The sequence below is a fragment of the Saccostrea echinata genome, unplaced genomic scaffold (genome assembly GCF_033153115.1).
Source record: "Saccostrea echinata isolate AGI-Se365-2 ecotype Australia unplaced genomic scaffold, CSIRO_AGI_Sech_v1 ptg000022l, whole genome shotgun sequence".
NCBI lineage: Eukaryota > Metazoa > Mollusca > Bivalvia > Ostreida > Ostreidae > Saccostrea > Saccostrea echinata.
Window position 1 is genome coordinate 18,693,169 of NW_026889771.1, and position 22,201 is coordinate 18,715,369.

Sequence of the window (22,201 nt, forward strand, 5' to 3'; positions counted from 1 at the left end):
GGAACTGTGATATCAATCAACTGCTTATGACACTGTTAATTGGCAGAGAAATTATTTTTTTTTTATTTGGGACAAGCAATCTGTTTCAAACATTTTATGCCTGCAAATTGGTACATGTACTTCATGAAATGCTTGAAGGATGCTAAAGGCTACTGAAATTCCAAGCCAGATGAAATTCAAAAGGATTGATACAAAAGTCATTTGAAGTTTTCTATTCTTAGTGATGAGTGTTTTTCAGGATGCCCTCTGATATCATAGCTACAACTGGTCACTGTCCTTTGTTAGTTACACATGCAGACATCTTATTAAGGCAGTGGTATAAGTAGCTCGAAGTGGATGCTTTATTGTTTTCCTCAGATTTATAACCTGGATTGATCTCTGATACAGTAATTTAAAGCCATGTCTTTTCACTGTCACAAAGTACTGAAATAAAAATAATTTTGATTAAAATATTTTTTTTAATTCATATCATTAAATTTTTAAGCTACAGAAATTCAAATTAATTACCTATTAGTAAATAGAAATCTTTAATTGATTAGCAAGCCTTTGCATTGTCAGATCCTTTTCTGAAAGGGCCATTTACCTTTAACAATGTCAGGACAGGTGAGGCAACTAGCTGGTCTTCATGCTGGAAGTGTTTGTTAACTCTGTAATCTTTTTAAACAAAACCATCCAGTGATGTCCTAAGATTGCCAGATGAGCAGACATATACCTGTATTTAAGAAAGATTCTGTAACATGACATAGAATTTTTGCACAGCTTGACACACAACTGATGGTAACTTAGGTGCCTGCAAAATAATAAATCTGGCACATATTTATTTATTTGATACAAATCAGAACAAAATTTGTCCTTTTACAGAACAAATTATTTTCATTATAAAGAAAAGAGAAATGCATATGTACTGTGTTAATACATATAACCTGTATTGTTGGATATTTTCACCCCATTCTAATTTTTAAAATATTCCCTCTTTCACCCTTGAAAACAATTTTGCCCTTTTCAAATTTGATCACACACATTTGTGTTTAAAAGATATATGCTGCCTTCTTCGAATTTGTCCCGTTTTAAATTCACCTACTTGTAAGGAGGGCAGAATGAGAAAAATAAAACTGGGGTGAAAAATTTCCAGAACAAAGTACCATTACTTGCCTGCCTGTTGTACTATAACTCCTCCAGCCTTACAATATTCTATAATCATTGCTTTCATGCGATACCCCCCAGTGGATTGATGGTCTCTTTTCCAAATTATATGCACTTTCTAAAAAGAATGAATTTGTCAATTTATAAAATTTAGTATTACAAGTTAATAAAGACAGTAAAACAATGTTATCAACATTTATATGCAAATGAACCTCTGTATAAATCACTAATAAATGATTGACAACTTGTATGGAATATATCAAATACCCTTAATTTTGCATTTGGAAACTCAGCATTAAGGCCAAACAAAAAAATATGTGTGGTTCCGGTTACACCTCCAAAAAAATAGGGTAGGTAGGGATTTTTTTTTTTTTTTTTTTTGTACAAAATGATTTTCTAAATTTTTCTAAATAATACCTATTTCTTTTCGTTAGCATAAGTGAACTATTTTATGTGTAGAGTGTTAGATATGTTTTCTCTTAAGCATATGGATTAGATATGTGCTTTAATGTGTGAATAAAATGTCTTGGGTATTTAAACAGTTGTCTGCCGATTCTATTCATTCGAGTTCATACTCATCTAGAAAATACAATGTTTGAAGAAAATAAGCATGAGCAAATTGAATTATTTAACTGTTATTTGGATATTATATTTTCTTTTTTTAGAATGTTATGTGTTTACGAAGATGATATGTGCTATCCTTGTTTTTAAAGGATGATATTAATTTCAGAATTGTATATTATAAGTAAAATTAATGGATATCTTAAGCATTATACATTAAATCTTAAATATAGATCATGATTTCTCTATCGGAAGTCTTTATACAGGTATATAAAATCTAAAATTGTACATTATAGAATGCGAAAAAACAGAAATATTTTGTGAAGAGCTGAGTATATAACTCATAACTAATAAATGTTTTGTTTATTTCGAATTCAGTCTTTTCCAACTATGGTTCAGAAAAGAAATGTTTTATTTGTGGATGAACAGAGTGAAGGAGAAAATAAGTGGCATTTCGATGTGGCGTTAAATATACTAGTCAACATTGGCAGGGGGCACCCTAGTTATGAATATGAAACAAATATTTTGAAATCAAAAATAATGAAAACGCAATCTTTTCTTTTTGTAAAAAATAAAGTCCAAAGTGAACATCCTTTTTTTAAAATCAGTGTTTATAAATGAAATTAATTAATTACTTTTATCCAGAACAGTTCTTATTTTACTTAATAATAAATTCTGAACTATAAACTAGAAAACGGACATGAGAGTTCTGCTAAGAGCTGTCGGAGGAAAAGAATGTGACACCTACACTTTGTACAGTAATGTTTAAAACAAAATAAATCACCTAAGCAAGATGACACAGAATCATTCAAATTTGTCAGAATTACAAATATTTAATATTATTAAAATTTTAAATCCTTTCATGAAACCTTTTTGCCTCATTGAAGACTTCATACTTCCAAGCTCATTTCTCATATATATTGGTGTTTTGGAAGTTGACTTTATTCATGTAAAATCAGCAGTCTTCTTTTTCACTTTTCCTCATGAACTGTTTTTTTTTTCTACTTTCGGTTTAAAAGAAATGATCCTGATATAAATTATTTTATAGTTTACAAGTTAATCTATCTTACACATTGGGCTAATTCTTGCGTAATCAATGCAATCAAATAAATGTTTTCTCATGTTATCTTCCCCCTAACTCCAAAAAACGTTACCTGGCCAGCTGTCTGTGTGCTTTCAAGCGAGAAGTGATTTCCTATCCTGACTTCACACCTTTGCGTGCATTAAATAATAAAGGGGCTAATCAGCATGCACTTGTTATAAACCAGCTGTAAACAGAGCAACTAACTGAATCTCGCCACTCTTGGGCATATTTATTTAATTTTGGCAACCAAAAAACAAACAAACAAAAAAACATGGCACTGGAAAAAGGTATACTGCCACGCCATGCTAGCTTGCTTTAGATTTAACACCATCAAACACTTGCACTACGTGTTGAAACGATTTTTGCATGGAGGCCGCCATTGCTGGAACTAAAACTAATACCGAAGTGGATGACGGAAATCGCGGAAAATTCTGGAAAATAAATTTGAATATTGCCGAAAAAAAGTTTAGGGTCGGGGATCTAAAATAGGGACGGTCAGGTAATGGGAACCACACATATTTTTTTATTTGGCCTAATAATATTCCATACATGATTGAGCTGTCACCTGATGAACCTTTAATTCTTTTCTATTTTTATTTTTTATATGCTTTATATGTATATGAATTATAAGAGTAAATGTAAGTCCAAAAACTTATTTTGTGACATCATGTAATTTCATACCTGTATTTGAGTTGCCTTTTTGAGGATATACCGGGTAGATTATTCAAAGTCGATGTACATGTAGTCTTAGATGCTGCAGTTCTCTTGTACTTTAGCTATAAAATAAATCTTAATGTATACAATTGTGTAAGATGAAAGAATATTTCAAACACTGCATGAAACAGACCAAAACTTTAACCAAAATATCCTCTATAACATGCTCTCTAAACTGAAGAATATGGTCATATAATTGCAGTCATATGAATTTTGTTCAATGATAAATGCAGAGAGAATTTGCAGAATATATAAAGAAAGTTTTATCATTGGGATTGGGAAATAAGCAGGTCTAGTACAATCTCTTAATTTAGCTATATAGCTTGAAATAGCTATTTAGCTTTATTAAGCTATTCAAAATAGCTTGATTTAGCTATTTATATGCAGTTTTTCACCAAAATTATTTTGGTAAGAAATAGACAAAAAGTTGCATGTATTTGACTATTCATATATGTGCTATGGGCTATCGAAACAACAAGCAAAATCAAAGATAGCTCCAACTTTGCAACTTTTGATTACTTTTAAGCAAAAGATAAATTTCTATTATTTGAGTAACTGTCCACTACCTTGTGTGCATTGAGGCATGGATAAGTATGATTGCTTCTCATTGAATGTACAGAATTAATCAATTATCTTGTTGACCATAATTGGCCTCCTTTATAAATTCATTGAAGAAGTAACTGTATCAATTGCATATGTAGCCCAAAAACTTTTAGAACTTTGAGTACAAAGTCTCTTTTGTTTCTATTTTCCTAATTATCTCCCCTTGTTTAAGGGTCACAACCCTAGTTTTAGTATAAACGGAAGCCCTTGGCCCAAGGATACCCTGTGACAAATTTGACAATAATTGGCCAAAGGGTTCTTGAGTTATGGCCCATATTCTAAAAAGTTTACGCACACCGCACAAATGGCCATAGCATTAGCTCTTTGGACCTTTGGCTCAGAAGAGCTTAAAAAATGAATCTCTTAAATTGACTTTTGGTCAATATTTTTTTTACAGGTTTTTGTTTAGTTTTTTGATGAACAGTGTACAGTATTTTCACCCAAATTCCTGTATTTTGAGGACTGCTGTACAGTATTTGGGCCTAAAAATTATCACATGTATGCAAGGAGATTTTAATGAGTGAGTTTTAAATGCATCAATTTCAGATGAGTTCAAGGTTGAGTATCATCACTGCACCAAGGTGCGACTTTTTGTGCATGCTGAGAAAAGTATACATTTAAGAAAAAGTGTGATAAAATAGCTAAATTAAGCTATTCTGAACAGCTTAATAAAGCTATATATATAGCTAAATCAAAAGATTGTACTGGACCTGATAAGTGCTTTCAAACATTGAATACTTAAAAAACTAGACCTACTGACATGCAACAGCTAAATTTTTGTTGATAAATGAAGCGTATTCTGAACAAATTATTTACCCAAACAAAGGTGATGCTGTCACAAGATGACGTTCGTACCCATCTGACACTTACACTACTCCTCCTTAATCAGCTGGTAATAACATCATTATCCTCGAATTCAAGAAAAATCTGTTAATAAATTAGTTGGAATGATGATAACAAAACTATTCTAATCAGATACAAATGTATAATATAAGACTTCTATTTCACCCAAGAATACCCAAGAAGCAGGTGACATTCTCTGACTTGTTTACCTGTACTTCGATCGAAATTCTCCTCCTACTTGCTCGCACCCAAGCTTTTACAACCTTCAATTTAAGTCGGAGAACCCTCCGGCTTTGTACAACTGCTTTAACTTTCCTTATACGCTTTGTGTAAACCATAAACATGCATAACCCAATACACATCTCCATGTGTGAGGTACCTGGAAGTTAATATTATCGAAAAATCTCGCGAGTCACGTGACGAGACTTACAGACCCTAACACAGCCCGAATTTGCTTGGTTCCACTGAAAATCTAGATAATCTTGAGGAAGGGAGCATTCATTATTTGTTGTTGTAAGAAATGCGAATAGGTGATATCACCTATTCGAATAGGTGATATCACTCATTCAAATTGAATAGGTGATATCACTTATTCGAATAGGTGATATCACTTATTGAATAGGTGATATCACCTATTCAGCAGGAATAGGTGATATCACCTATTCGAATAGGTGATATCACCAATTCATTTTGAATAGGTGATATCACCTATTCAAATAAGTGATATCACCTATTCGAATAAGTGATATCACCTATTCGAATAGGTGATATCACCTATTCGAATAGGTGATATCACTTATTCAATTTGAATGAGTGATATCACCTATTCGAATAGGTGATATCACCTATTCGAATAGGTGATATCACCTATTCGAATAGGTGATATCACTTATTCGAATAGGTGATATCACTTTTTGGCAGTAAATACCAAAATGGCGCCTCATATAAACACGCTATATTAAAAACAACTTGTGATATAATACATTCCTGAACAAATCAAACTATTGTCCGCCACCTCCCGCTGTGTGCACTTTTGGTAAAATTCAAGGATGTGCATGGATGACCTTTTCATACAGAGATCCATTCCTGCTGGTTCTGGAATGAAAGACACCTGTACGCTAATCGATGATGGCAATTTGACACACCAATAATACCTTTTGATTAAAGATTACTAGCAGATCATACAGAGATGTTTCCTGAGTCTTTGAAGCAATGTTGCAATCATCTGGGCTTAGGAATTTCCTCTGAAAAATTCTGAGAAGTCAAGAATAAAGAAAATTGAGCAAATAATCATGCATCTTTAACCCTTTAACAACCAGAGAATTTGCATTTTTACTGCAAATCTGACTAAAAATTTCACATAGAAATTCAGACATTTTCTAGTCACTTTTACATAAAAGCAACCTATATATTTTCTTAAAGGTAAAATCTGAAAGTATTTAATAATGCAGAGTAAAATGATGTTGTGGTTGCCATGACAACGAATGAGACCCATACTTGCCAAAATCTGTGTTTTTTCCTCTCTTTTTTTCTTCCTAGAAATACAAAAAAATTTACAGATAATATTTCTACAACAAAAGGTTTAGTAATACAGTAAAACAAAGCAAGCAATCAATTAGTTTTTTGGTCACCTCGACGAAGTCAAGATAAGCTTATGCTATACCACCGGCATTGGCGTTAGCGTCAGCGTCCTGGTTAAAGTTTTAGGAGCAAGTCCATTCCCAAGTAACTATTAGCCCTACCTGGACCAAACTTGCATGGATGATGCATCTAGGGATGGACACTACCACACTTGGTTCGGATGCTGGATCTGATCTAGAATTTCCAGATGAGTGACCAGGTTAAAGTTTTTGGAGCAGGTCCATTCCCAAGTAATTATTAGCCCTACTTGGACCAAACTTGCATGGATGATGCATCTAGGGATGGACATTACCACACTTGCTTCGGATGCTGGATCTGACCTAGATTTTCCAGATGAGTGACCAGGTTAAAGTTTTTGGAGCAGGTCCATACCCAAGTTATATAAGCCCTACCTGGACCAAACTTGCATGGATGATGTATGTAGGGATGGACACTACCACATTTGCTACAGATGCTGCATCTGACCTACATTTTCCAGATGAGTGACCAGGTTAAAGTTTTTGGACTAGGTCCGTACCCAAGTAACTATAAGCCCTACCTGGACCAAACTTGCATGGATAATGCATCTAGGGATGGACGCTACCCACTTGCTACAGATGCTGCATCTGACCTACATTTTCCAGATGAGTGACCAGGTTAAAGTTCTTGGAGCAGGTCTATCCCAAGTAACTATAAGCCCTCCCTGGACCAAACTTGCATGGATGATGCATCTAGGGATGGACACTACCACACTTGCTTCGGATGCTGGATCTGACCTACATTTTCCAGATGAGAGACCAGGTTAAAGTTTTTGGAGCAGGTCCATTCCCAAGTGACTATTAGCTCTACCTTGACCAAACTTGCATGGATGATGCATCTTGGGATGTACGCTAACCAACCTGCTTCAGATGCTGGAATCGACCTAGATTTTCCACATGAGTGAATATTTTAACCAAATTTGCATGGATGATATAGCTAGGGATATTCATTCCAGACTTGCTTTGGATTCTGAATCTGACCTACATTTTCCAGATGAATGACCAGGGTAATTTTTTTGGAGTAGCTATATAATATTATGGCCTGTTATGATTAAACTTGCATAGATGGTGCATATAAGGATGAAAACTTCCAGAATTACTTTGGATGTTGGAACTGACCAAAATTTTCTTGATTAAAAAACAGGATAAACATTTTTTGAACAGGTCTATTTCCAAGTAACTATAAGTCATACTTAAACCAAACTTGCATGGATATTGATCTTGGGATGTACACTAACTAAAAAAAGATGATGTGAAATTTGCCTTACATAAAGATAACATTCGTCGAGGTGAGCTTCGTAATCTTTGATAACCTATGTTTAGTTTTACTGGTCAATTTTTTAAGAAATAAACAACAATGTTAAAAAGTTCTCTGGTAAGTGGACTTGGTTGGTCACGTGATCAAATCCTGTGAAGCCCAAAGGGCTTCACAGAAGACTTGATCACATACCAACCAAGTTCATTTCCCAGTGAACTTTTTAACATTGTTGTTTATTACTTTTATTTACATTTGAAATGAATATTCTGAATAGAATTGCATTTATTACACGAACGGCCTGTCGTATTGCTATGTTGTGACACGCAATGACCTAGAAGCTGTTTGGTCTTGAGAGTTCGCCACGCTCAAACATTTGAATACTTACATTGATGTTCAGCATCTGTTCATAATGAAAAAACAATGATCGCTATTGAGAATAATCTTACTATTATTGTATGAGTTCTTTATATGAAATATGAAGACAACGAACAGCATTCAATCTCGAAAGACCAATGAAACGATACAAATTTGAAGCAGAGCAACACGGACCTCAAAATTTAGAGGTGGGATCAGGTGCCATGGAGGAGTGAGCATCCCCTGCCGACCGGTCACACCCGCCGTATGCTCCTTGTCATGATCGGGTAATAACGGAGAAATCCGTAGACAGTTCAGTATATAAATAATGGCCTAACAATTGGTATGAAAAACGTCAGTCAGCATTTGACTTAATGATAGGTTGTATGTGCTGACAAGGTCATTTTATCGACCGTAAAACTTGCGAAAAGATGACTTCAAATGAGATTGTTCATACCCTTGTTTCATCAACTTGTTTGTCAATAGCTTGCCTCATTTTAGAAATTGTTCATACGTAGAGCATGCTCTTGCGTATCGAATCAACTGAGAGACATAAACCCCATATGCAGGTGACAAGGGTTTATTGCTACATAAGTAAGGGAAGTTGACGATTGAAAAGTTGAAGTCATCACGTTTATCATAAAGCTTTGTTGTTAGGTTTCCATTAACGACTTTTTCTAGTAAAATATCTAAATATGAAACGGATCGGAATCTGTGGTATCTTTTATTTCAAGCTCACTGGGATATATTGAGTCGACATAAGAATGAAAGTAACTATTGTTAATTGATAATACGTCGTCGATATATTGAAATGTCGAGTTGAAAGCCACAGCAAGTGTTTTCTTCTTCTCATGTAGAAGTTTCTGAATAAATTCTGCTTCATATAAATACAAAAATAGGTCTGCTAATAAGGGGGCGCAATTGGTTCCCATGGGAATTTCAACAGATTGTTGGAAGACCTGATCTCCAAAAACTACATAGATATTGTCAATCAGAAACTCAAGCATCCTTTTAATATCAACTTCAGTGTACTTGTGTGTACAAACATAGTGCTTTTTAACAAAATAATTCTGTAAATGACCAATGACAAGGTAAGTATGTTTACGAGTTCCATTTTTATTGAAAAAGCAGCTGTCTATGATGTCAAAAAGCCTGGACTTCAATTTATCGTGGGGAATGGTTGTATAAAGTGTTGAAAAGTCATACGTTTTGATGCTATTGATTTTAGTAAAATTTTGTGATTTCAAATTTTCCAAAAGTTATTTGGAGTTTTTAAGTAACCACATCTGATTTACACCACTTCTCGAATACTTTACTGTTGTAAAGTACTCCTGAAGTTTCTCCTTCATTACAGTAAATATTATATATAATATATAAATATATATTATATATTATATTATATGTTTTATAAATATATATGAAGTCAAAAGCGGTGGTATCATCTTCAGTTTACATACCTTCAAAGAAATTTCGGTTTAAAAAGGTAAGCGTGATTTTAGGCTAATTAAAAACATTCTTCACACCAAAGAAAGATCTAATGATCATTTGTTGAATGAAAAAAATATATATATGTTTCAATAATTTTATCTTTTTCATCGCTTCAATGGCTTAGAAGTTCCGAAACCAGTGTCACTGTGACAGAAATAAGTAGACGATATCATCTCGCTGTGTGATTCGGTCATGCCATGACCTCTGACCCCCTAATAAGATCATACAGAATTGAACATATTTTCTCTTTAATAGGTTTATCTAAGAAAAGTATTTGCAAATGTAAATAAATTTGATTGAAAGAGTTTATACAATCAAACAATGTGGGTCATCCATAAGGCTTTGGATTTTTACAGCTTTCTGATTGTCATAAGCAATTTTCAAATCGCTTTCCCTCCTACGGTCTTTGCCAGATTTCAATAATGAGTTTTTGTGCAGACATAAGGGCTATCTAAAAATCGATCAAAGGGCGATAACTTCTGACCGGAAGTGATTTTTCAAAAACTGAAAGGCTTTTATAAACTTCAGATGGCGAAGCTTTAATCCTGAAAATTTGAAGCAAATTGATCAAGCGATATCTAAAAAATCTTCTGCACAAAATCAGTAAGGAAAAAAAAGAATAATAATAATAACTAGAAACTCATTGCGAGCAATGAGAGGTCTTCCGTCCGATTCTGAAAATAAAAACGAAAATTCAAGCTGAAAAAGTGATAAAGGAAATTCAGACACTCTGGAGATTTAACCCTATCGTCAGCGTGAAAATCCAACGTGCTAAACATTAACCATTCACTTTTTTACATCACTTCCTTTCACGACCGGAAGTAACGGCGATGCAAGATTTTCTCACAATTCAAATAAACTGATGACTGAATATCAGTCCTGAAAGTTTTAGTCCTCAGTCGTTTACTGTTGCCGAACAATATTGTGGGACTAAATTCTAATTTTGAGAACAGGTTAACACACAACCGGAAGTGAATTTTATAAAAATCTCTGACTGTTCTCTAGACATTTGCAGTATCTACAACATGCATAAAATCATTTCAGGTACTTCATCGATAAGTGATATTTATGAGAAAGTTAAATACAAGAATAACGTAGTTTATCTCCTAAAACCGGAAGTTGACGTCTTTGTTTCCGGTGGAATCTAACATATTTCAAAATGGCAAAAGAGATGCAATGGAGTAATGTAAGTTTTAATTTAAAAAAGAAAAGTTAAATTTTTTTGATTTCTTTGATCACTTCCTGTGACAAGCGGAAGTGACGACTGACGTGTTTAACCCAAATGGTTTCACCTACCCCTCAACATCTATTACTCTTAAAATTTTGGTGTTTTAATCCTTTACCTGTTTTTGAGATCTCGCTCAGACAACTTCTCATTTTGAGGACAGGAAAACACGCGACCGGAAGTGAATTTTTGAAAAAATATTTAAGGTTACTCTAGACATTTGCACTCTGAATAGCACATTTAAAATTCATTTCAAATACTTTATCTATAAAGAATATTTACGGGAAATTAAAAAACCCATATTATTTAGTTTTTCTCTTCTAACCAGAAGTTGTCGTATTTGTTTCCAGTGGGACGAACATCTTTCAAATCTGTGAAAAAGATGCAATAAAGTGATGCAATTTTTAATTAAAAAAAGAAAAGTTGAAATTTTCGTTTTCTTTTTGAACACTTCCTGTGACACCCGGAAGAGACGGCTGACGCTCTTAACCCAAATGGTTTTTTCAACATCTTAAGGTCTGTTGCTCATAAAAGTTTGGTGTCGTAATCTCTTACCGTTTCCAAGATGTTGCTCACACAACTTCTCATTTTGAGGACAGGAAAACACGCGACCGGAAGTGAATTTTACAAAGGTATTTGACATTACTCTAGACATTTTTAATCTGAATAACATATTTAAAATTCATTTCAAATACTTTATCTACAAAAGATATTAATGGGAAAGAAAAATACTCAAATTATGTAGTTTTTCTCTTATAACCGGAAGTTGACGTTTTTGTTTCTGGTGGGACCAACATATTTTGAAACTTCAGAAGAGATGCAATAATGTGATGTAAGTATTGATTTAATAAAGGAAAGTTGAAATTTTACGATTTCTTTGATCACTTCCGTAAGCGACCGGAAGTGCCGACGACGAACGAAAAGTAGCGACCCGGCTAGTACCTATCACGAACTATAATCCCTGAAAGTTTGACATTGATATCTCTTGTCGTTCTTGAGATTATCCGCCGACAAAATGTCATTTTGAAATCAGAAAATGGTCTGTAACTTGGCACTGGAAGTTAATTTCCAAAAAATCTCTTAGATAGATCAAGTTCATGTTACAACACACTTCCTGAAAATTTCATGTAAATCCATCCAATAGTCCTTGAGAAATCGCGTGCACAAAATTAGAAAGTCAAAAAAATAAGAATAAGAATAATAACTAGAAACTCATTGCGAGCAATGAGAGGTATTCCATCCAATTCTAAAAAAACACGAAAATTCAAGCTGAAAAAGTGATGAAAGAAATTAAGACACTTTGGGGGGGGGGGTTTACCTTGGTCGTCAGCGTGAAAATCAAACGTGCTAACCAGTAACCATTCACATTTTTTGCATTACTTCCTGTTATGACTGGAAGTAATGGCGATACAAGATTTTTTCACGATTTAAATAAACTGATGATTGACTATCAGTCCTGAAAGTTTTAGACTTCAGTCGTTTACTGTTTCCAAGCAATATTGTGAGAACAAATTCTAATTTTTAGGACAGGTAAAAACGCGACCGGAAGTGAATTTTATAAAAATCTCTGACTTTTCTCTAGACATTTGCAGTATCTACAACATATATAAAATTATTTAAAGTACTTTATCGATAAGCAATATTTATGAGAAAGTTAAATATCAAAATAACATAGTTTATCTCCTAATACCGGAAGTTGACGTTTCTGTTTCCGGTGGAATCTAACATATTTCAAAACAGCGAAAGAAATTCAAGAAAGTGATGCAAGTTCTAATTTAAAAAGAAAAGTTAAAATATTTGATTTCTTTGATCACTTCCTGTTACAAGCGGAGGTGACGACTGACGTGTTTAACCCAAATGGTTTCGCCTACTCCTCAAGGTTTATTACTCATAAAAGTTTGGTGTTTTAATCTTTTACCAGTTTTGAGATCTCGTTCAGACTTCTCATTTTGAGGACAGGAAAACACGCGACCGGAAGTGAATTTTTGAAAGATATTTAAGGTTACTCTAGACATTTGCAGTCTGAATAACATATTTAAAATTGATTTCAAATACTTTATCTATAAAGAATACCTATCGGAAAGTAAAATACTCAAATTATTTAGTTTTTCTCTTATAACCGGAAGTTGTCGTTTTTTGTTTCCGGTGGGACCAACATCTTTGGAATCTGGGAAAAAGATGCAATAAAGTGATGCAATTTTAAATTAAAAAAAGAAAAGTTGAAATTTTCGATTTCTTTGATCACTTCCTGTGACGACAGGAAGTGACGGCTGACGCTATGAACCCAAACTGTTTTGCCTACATCTTATGGTCTGTTTCTCATATAAGTTTGGTGTCTTAATCTCTTACTGTTTCCGAGATCTTACTCAGTCAAATTCTCAATTTGAGGACTGAGAAACACGCGACCGGAAGTGAATTTTACAAAGATATTTGACGTTACAAAGATATTTGACATTTGCAGTCTGAATAACATATTTAAAATTCATTTCAAATACTTTTTCTACAAAAGATATTAATGGGAAAGAAAAATGCTCTAATTATGTAGTTTTTCTCTTATAACCGGAAGTTGACGTTTTTGTTTCTGGTGGGACCAACATATTTCGAAACTACAAAAGAGATGCAATAATGTGATATAAGTATTAATTTTAAAAAAGAAAGTTGATTTTTTGAATCACTTCCTGTGACGACCGGAAGTGCCGACGACGAACGAAAAGGAGCGACCCGGCTTGTACCTATCACGATCTATAATCCCTGAAAGTTTCACATTGATATCTTTTACCGTTCCTGAGATTATCCGCGGACAAAATGTCATTTTGAATTCAGAAAATGGTCTTTAACTTGGCACCGGAAGCGAATTTCCAAATTTTCTCTCAGATAGATCAAGTTCATGTTACGACACATCTTTCCTGAAAATTTCATGTAAATCCCTCCAATAGTCTTCGAGAAATTGCGTGCACAAAATTAGAAAGTCAAAAAAATAAGAATAATAATAATAATAACTAGATACTTATTGCCTAGGCAATAACAGGTCTTCCGTTTTCTTGACTTCTTTGAAAAAAAAAACCCACAATCATCTCAATAAGATTACTCTAAATAATAACAAAAGTTATCTCAAGGCTTCCAAAGATATGTAGATACAGATAAAAACAAACGGAATTACTTTTCTGTTTTCTTTATGTACTTCGTCATGAATGAAAGTGCTCCAAACGAATAAAATGTAAAAAATAATTTGCATGGTCATGGTCTATCTAACATCTGCATTAGCCAAACATTTCTGCAAAAAAAAAAAAAAAAAAAAAAAAAAAAAAAACTTTAAAAATTCACTTATTTGCATCGCTTCCTGTCACGACCGGAAGTGACGACAACGTACGATTTTTACATGATGTAGATAAACTGGTAACTAACTATAAGTTCTGAAAGTTTTTGACTTCAGTCATGTAGTGTTTTTGAGCATTAAGGTGAACAAAATCTCAACTTGAGGACAGAAAAACATGCGACCGGAAGTGCATTTTCCTAAGATGGTTGACTTCACACTAGACAATTGCAGTCTCAATAACATATGTAAAAATCATTTCAAAAACTTTATCAATAAGTGATATTTTTGGGAATGTTTAAAATCCCAATAACATAGTTTCTTTTTTATAATTGGAAAGTGTCGTTTTTTGTTTCCAGTGAGACCAACACATATAGAAACTGTGAAAGAGATTCAATTATATGATGCAAGTTTTATTTCAAAAGTGAAAAGTTTAAATTTTCAATTTCTTTGATCACTTCCTGTAACGACCGGAAGACACGGCTGACGCTATTAACCCAAAAAGTTTTGCCTACTCATTAAGTTCTATTACTCATATAAGTTTGGTGTCTTAATCTCTTACCGTTTCTGAGATCTCACTTTGACAAGTTCTCATTTTGCGGACAGTAAAACATGCGACCGGAAGAGAATTTTACCAAGATATTTGACGTTACTCTAGACATTTGCAGTCTAAATAACATATCTAAAAATCATTTCAAATACTTCATCTATAAGCGATATTTATTGGAAAGTAAAATACTCAAATTATGTAGTTTTTCTCTTATAACCGGAAGTTGACGTTTCTGTTTCCGGTGGAACTAACATATTTCGAAACTGTAAAACAGATGCAATAATGTGATGCAAGATTTAATTAAAATAAGAAAAGTTGAAATTTTCGATTTCTTTGATCTCCTCCTGTGACAACCAGAAGTGACGGCTGATGGATTTAAACATATTCTGCAAACGTACTTGTCATGATCAATAAACCCTGAAAGTTTGAGGTCTTAATCTTTTACCGTTTCTGAGATATCATCCGGACATGATCTCTTTTGAAAAAACGGAAATTGGACATATCTGACGACGGGAAGTGAATTTTGCAAATTCCTTAAAAATGTTTTTAGTTTATTTTATTTTTCATAATCCCTGAAAGTTTCAAGAAAATCCATCGAGCCATCTCTGAGAAATCGCTTGGACAAAATACGGGAAAAAAATAATAATAATAATAAACAGTAGAATCACTATAAGGTCTTCCGTCTGAAACGGAAGACCTTAATAAGAAACAGTAGAATCACTATAGGTCTTCCGTTCAAAATGGAAGACCTAACTAGAAACTCATTACTAGTAATGAGAAGGTCTTCCGTTATACTACTTCCTGTTTGCAGGAACACGTCTTTTCCAACGTCGGTATTAGCCTAAAACTTATGTAGAAACAAAATAACTTAAAAAATACTTTTTTGCTTTGTTTCCTGTCACGACCGGAAGTAATGACGACACACGATTTTTACACGAAGCAAATGAACTGATGACTGACTTTAAGTCCTGAAAGTTTTAGACTTCAGTCTTTTACTGTTGCCGAACAATTGTGAGAACAAATTCTAATTTTGAGGACAGGAAAACACACGACCGGAAGTGAACTGAATAAAAATCTCTGAATTTTCTCTTGACTTTCGCAGTTTCTACAGCATATGTAAAAAACATTTCAAATACTTATCTATAAATGATATTTATGAGAAAGTTAAACCACGAAATAACGTAGTTTATCTCTTAAGACCGGAAGTTTAAAGTTTTTTTTTTCCGATGGAATCTAACATATTTCAAAACAGCGAAAGGGAAGCAATAAAGTGATGAAAGTTTTAATTTTAAAAAGAAAAGTTGAAATTTTCGATTTCTTTGATCACTTCCTGTGATGACCGGAAATGTCGGCTGACGCTTTTAACCCTATGTGTTTTGCCTTCTCACCAAGTTTTATTACTTCTGTAAGTTTGGTGTCTTACTTTCATGCCGTTTCCGAGATCTCGCTGAAATAACTTCTCATTTTGAGGACAAGAAAACACGTGACCGGAAGTGAATTTTACTAAGATATTTCATGTCACTGTAGACATCTGCAGTCTTAATAACATAATAGTTTTTTTTATGTCTCATTGATTCACCATGTAACCCCCCTTTTTTCCTCTAAATTTCGTTTGAAGAAAAAAAAAATCAAAAGCTTAGGCCTACATATTCTTCCATTCATTTTCTGGTTCTCAAATTTTGTGGAAGTATGATCACTTAGTTTGGGTCTAATAAGATATGTCGATGATCGGGAAAGAGGGAATGTTGGCAGTGAAATGGCTGCGGGCCGGAAGTAGTAGTGCTGTATTCCTAGGACGCTTCCCGAAATCACATATTATAAATCCAAAGTAACGAGTAAATCAGTTTCCGAGTTTATAAAAGCAACAATTTTAACTTTGAAGAAATACATGCAGGGACACAGACGGAAGTGGCCAGTAATTTTTCGGGCCTCCGGACACATACAATTTAGATACTGGTATATAACAACAATTAGCGAATTGAGTGATAAAATGACATGTATTGAGTATTTTTTTTTTATATAGGGCTTTAAAAAGTGTTTAGGGCAATTTACACTACATAAAGATTTGTAATTAAAATTGATAAAAAGAATATATGTTTTAAATAATATTCAAACCAGGAACCTATATACTAACAGTATATAGGTCCCTGTTCAAACTAAGATTTATTTCATGAGTCGATTTTGAACGGCAATAGAAGTATTTATCTCAGATTTAAAAAGAAATAAATTTTGCTTCGCTAACATTAACAACCTGTCGTTTCAAGCTCGTAAAATTTTGACATTTTATACTAGTATCTGTGAAACGCCCCTTGAACCGAGGTCTGATAAATTTGTATATATACGCATTGGATATTCTTGTATCTATCTACTGAGTAACATCTGGTGGAAACGCCGACATTGCTGAGCACTGTCATTTTAGCTCAATTTTCTTTTGTCGAAAAGGAATTACCCCCTACCGAAATACATTTTTTCTTTGTTTTGTTTCTTATGGGGGGGGGACGGATTTTTAACTTGTCATTTTAAGCCCCCTTTTTTCTGAAATGTTGTTACATACATCACGTACATGCCTTAAAAAATGGCCAAATATGATTCATTAAAAAAATAAACAGTCATTCTTCCCATTTATCAATTCAAAGATTAAACGGAACTTATTGCAAACCTTCCTACACAAAAATGTATTTATTTTTGTAACCTTTAATTCAGACAAACACTGCATCTTTGGAAGAAATTAAAATAATAATCAGATGCAATATTACAGGGAAATAATTTAATTTTGTTTGTATTCTAGTCTCTGATTGGTTAATATCCAAAAAGGAACACAAATTATTTCTGTATAACCTGGTTTGGTATGGGGACACCCCCCCCCCCCCAACAACCAGCTGAATCATCTGTATCCATACAATCTTCTCATTTCCAGTCCTCGGGATTCAGGGAAAATTCCAAATTTAATAAATGTACCTTTAACTTCAAACAATAATTCGATCTTACCACATGTAAACAAACAACAAGGCTGCTAGGCCTATGTATCAGTTTTTACCTCCCCTCACTTCCCATCACTTCCGTTAATTCCGTTACTATGGTTGTATTAATGAGTGGCAAATTTGAACTAATAAAAAGCAACGAAATTTTACACCCATAGTTATTTAATGATTTTAAAATTAAATTATAAGGAATGACTCTTATTCTTGGCCAAATTATTCGAGTATAACCTGGTTTGGGTCAGTATACGCTATTTTATAATCCACTTTGCGGATTATAAAGCGTAAACTGACCCAAACCAGGTTATACTCGAGTATAACCTGGTTTGGGTCAGTTTACGCTATTTTATAATCCGCTTCGCGGATTATAAAGCGTAAACTGATCCAACCTGGTTTGGGTCAGTTTACGCTATTTTATAATCTGCTTCGCAGATTATAAAGCGTAAACTGACCCAAACCAGGTTATACTCGAATAATTTGGCCAAGAATTAGAGTCATTCCTAAAATAAATCTGTATTCAATCTTTAAGATTTAATTTCCTCATATTATGTTTTGGGGTTTTTATAAATAATGATTATTTACTAGGAATTGAATACAGGCATGATGTATGGGGGGTTCCATACATAACGTTTCACTGGAAATTGATTGATATAGAATGAAGATGTTCACTGAATGGCTAATTGCACCCACCTCTAACCCCCCCCCCCCCATTTTTGAAGTAAACTCAAATCTTCCCATTTTATGCATAAAAAAAATCTGGTCAATTTTTTTTTGTTTTTTTTTTTTTTTTGCAGCATTTATTTTTTCTCATTTTTCCGCCTAGTCCAAGACTTTTAACAAATGATACTAGATTTTATTCTCAAATTTCAAGAAATATATATCGTAGCAAACATAAGTTTCGCTCAACCAGAAGCTAGGCTGTCTCCGTAAACAGTAAAAACCGGTTCTTTACTTGATTGAGACAACAAACACATTGACCCGCAAATGAGCGTGACGAAGGCAGATCGTCATTTATCGCGTTTATACACACAGAATAAACGTTTTGAAAAAACATGATATTTTTTCTTCATTAAATTTAATGCTTTACAAAGAATCAACCTTTTCAAACTTCGTCATTTACTACATGTAGGGCTGAACAAAATTTTAATCGCATATATAAACATATATGCTGGGAACGGTTTAACATTTTTTTTTTTCATTTATTGTTAATTATTTCACTATACATGCAGAAGTATATATCGATTATGTGCATGTACAATCGCTTTCAATGTATTAAGAATTGGATAAAAAAAAACTAGCACCTAATTACATGTATATCAGCAAAATTTAATATTCAATATTGGAAATGTCCAATTATATGGAACTTAGCTCTAAAATTCATATTCTCTTTTTTCTTGATATTTTATTGGCTCTAAATGATATAAACAACAATGAAAATAAGTTGATAGCGCTCAGATAAAAATGCTGGAAAAATATATAACATACGCAACTTGCATTTTGTGACGTTATCTTTACCGGTGTTTTTCTCATAATGACGTCAAAATACATAAGGGCCCTTTTCACATGGGACGGCTCATATATAAAAATCATTTACAGAACTCCATCTATAAGCGATATGTATTGGAAAATTAAGAACCCCTATTATGTAGTTTTTCTCTTATAACCGGAAGTTGTCGTTTTTTGTTTTCGGTGGGACCAACACATATTGTAACTATGAAAAAGATACAATTATATGATGCAAGTCTTATTCCAAAAGAGAAAAGTTGAAATTTTTGATTTCTTTGGTCACTTCCTGTGACGACCGGAAGTGACGACTGAGGCTCTTAACCCAAATGGTTTTGTCTACTCCTCAAGGTCTAATACTCCTATAAGTTTGGTGTCTAAATCTCTTACAGTTTCTGAGATCTCGCTCGGACAAGTTCTCATTTTGCGGACATATAAACGCGCGACCGGAAATGAATTTTACAAAGATATTTGACATTACCCTAGACATTTGCAGTCTTGATAACATATTCAAAAATCATTTCAAATACGTTATCTATAAAAAATATTTATGGGAAAGTAAAATACTCAAATTATGCAGTTTTTTGCTTATAGCCGGAAGTTGACTTTTTTGTTTCCGGTGGGACCAACATATTTCGAATCTACAAATAGGATGCAACAATGTGATGAAAGAAAAAAATCAAAAAAGAAAAGTTGAAAATTTCGATTTTTTTTATCACTTCCTGTGACGACCGGAAGTGACGGCTGACGCTCTTAACCCAAATGGATTTGCCTACTCATCAAGATCTATTACTCATATAAGTTTGGTGTCTTAATCTATTACCGTTTCTGAGATATGACTCAGACAAAATATTTCTGAAAAAAACGGAAATCGGACATATCTGACAACCGGAAGTGAATTTTGAAAAAAATGAAAGATACATTTGTAGGTATTTGCATTCTCTATTATCCCTGAAAATTTCAAGAAAATCCATCCAGCCATCTCTGAGAAATCGTCAAAACAAGAAAGGGAAGAAAAAAATAAGAAGAAGAAGAAGAAGAAAAAACAGTAGAATCACTATAAGGTCTTCAGTCTGAAACGAAAGACCTTAATAACAGAATGCCGTGTAAAGTTCATGTCAAAACATGGTTGATGCAAAACAATTCCTGAATTTTCCCCTTCAATTCGAGCATTTCTGCATTGGACAGGGCTGATGGTTGTTTATGAGATGATAAACTATGTGTAAACTTTCTTAGTTTAGCAGAATCATGAACATTTTCGGCGTGATGAATAATTTGTTTACAGTAGTGATGAGGCTTTCGCGCACCTGCAGGAGCGGATCCAAGGATTTACAAATGAATAAAATTTAATAGAAATGAAGTTTTAATACTTTTAAATATTATTTAATGAAATTATTAATATGCAAGTAATAGATATACAAGAAAATGCGAAATGCTAATGAATGCAGCTGACAATCACTACTTTCTAAAGATAAATTAATTCTAAATAAAATAATTATAAATTCTATAGACAAAACAGAAGAAGAATGAATGGTAGCAAAATATCAAATCACATCAGGGGAACCGAATTTTATTAATGAAACTCTTAAGAAGTTCCTTATAAGTTGTGAATTTTACATCTGTGTATTCTATCTGGTTGCTTCGAGGAAGGGGGGGGGGGGGGGGTCTTGAACATAAACATGTAAACTAGCATTATTTTGTAGAAAGAATTAAGGCTTATAATTTTGAAAACGTCAAGAAGAGTTCCTTGTGATATGAAGGTCAAAGTCATTTTATAAAGAATGCAAAAAATAAAAGCGAAAAAGAGAAAAAGGGGGGGGGTAAAGATGGCAATGTCTTCTACAGTTAACAAAAAATAGGGGCGAATAAAATGCACACACATATCAAATACAACCATTTTTATTTAATATAAACTCGTTTCCATGGCAACAGGAAGGTTTTTCTGGCCTGTCCCAATCACCAGGTAGGTGTTAACTCTACACCACTTCCTACGTGAATGAGCACTGAGTAGTCCCCGCAAACTATATATACGGGGGAAAAATCAATATTTTGTAGTGTTTAAAAAACGTTGGTCCTATGTTTTCGGAAATTCTAAGATATTTAAAGATATTGAATTCCTTCTTAATCCTATCAAGAAACTGGTAGTACGTAAAATCTTCATAGAGGGGCCTTTACATACCCTATGAATATTACAGAAAAAAGAAGTTAGAAAGACGAAGAAATAGAAAAAATCGACTTTTTAATCCAATTTCTGTGACGACCAGAAGTATTGACGACGGAAAGAATATTCATGGTGACATCTACAAGTCATTATCTATGATATCTGACAGAGTTAACTTTCATATCTTAAGCTGTTCTGGAGAAATGGAGCGGACAAAGTCCTTTACAAAATTTCGTCTATACAATAATATTAAGAATACTAGAAACTCATTACTAGTAATGAGAAGGTCTTCCATTATACTACTTCCTGTTTGCAGGAACACATCTTTTCCAACGTCGGTATTAGCCTAAAACTTATGTAGAAACCAAATAACTTAAAACAATACTTTTTTGCTTCGTTTCCTGTCACGACCGGAAGTAATGATGAACGATTTTTACATGATGCAAATGACCTGATGATTGACTTTAAGTTCTGAAAGTTTTAGACTTCAGTCTATTACTGTTGCCGAACAATTGTGAGAACAAATTCTAATTTTGATTACAGGAAAAACACACGACCGGAAGGGAACTGAATAAAAATCTCTGAATGTTCTCTTGACTTTTGCAGTATCTACAGCATATGTAAAAAACATTTCAAATACTTATCTATAAGTAATATTTATGAGAAAGTTAAATCACGAAATAACGTAGTTTATCTCTTGAAACCAGATGTTTAAAGTTTTTGTTTCCGGTGGAATCTAACATATTTCAAAACAGTGAAAGAGAA

General features: G+C 33.4%; 1 protein-coding gene and 1 long non-coding RNA gene across 4 annotated transcripts in view; one reads left to right on the forward strand and one right to left on the reverse strand.

Moving 5' to 3' along the window:
* Positions 1-22,201, forward strand: part of LOC133190567 (multidrug resistance-associated protein 1-like) — a 962,792-nt gene that overhangs the window by 863,314 nt on the left and 77,277 nt on the right. The gene's annotated exons all lie outside the window — the stretch shown is intronic.
* Positions 1,156-5,209, reverse strand: LOC133190578 (uncharacterized). Its single transcript, XR_009721601.1, has 4 exons — positions 5,158-5,209; positions 4,922-5,032; positions 3,470-3,564; positions 1,156-1,261 (listed from the first exon to the last, which is right to left on the reverse strand). It is a non-coding gene; the product is annotated as an uncharacterized LOC133190578 (long non-coding RNA).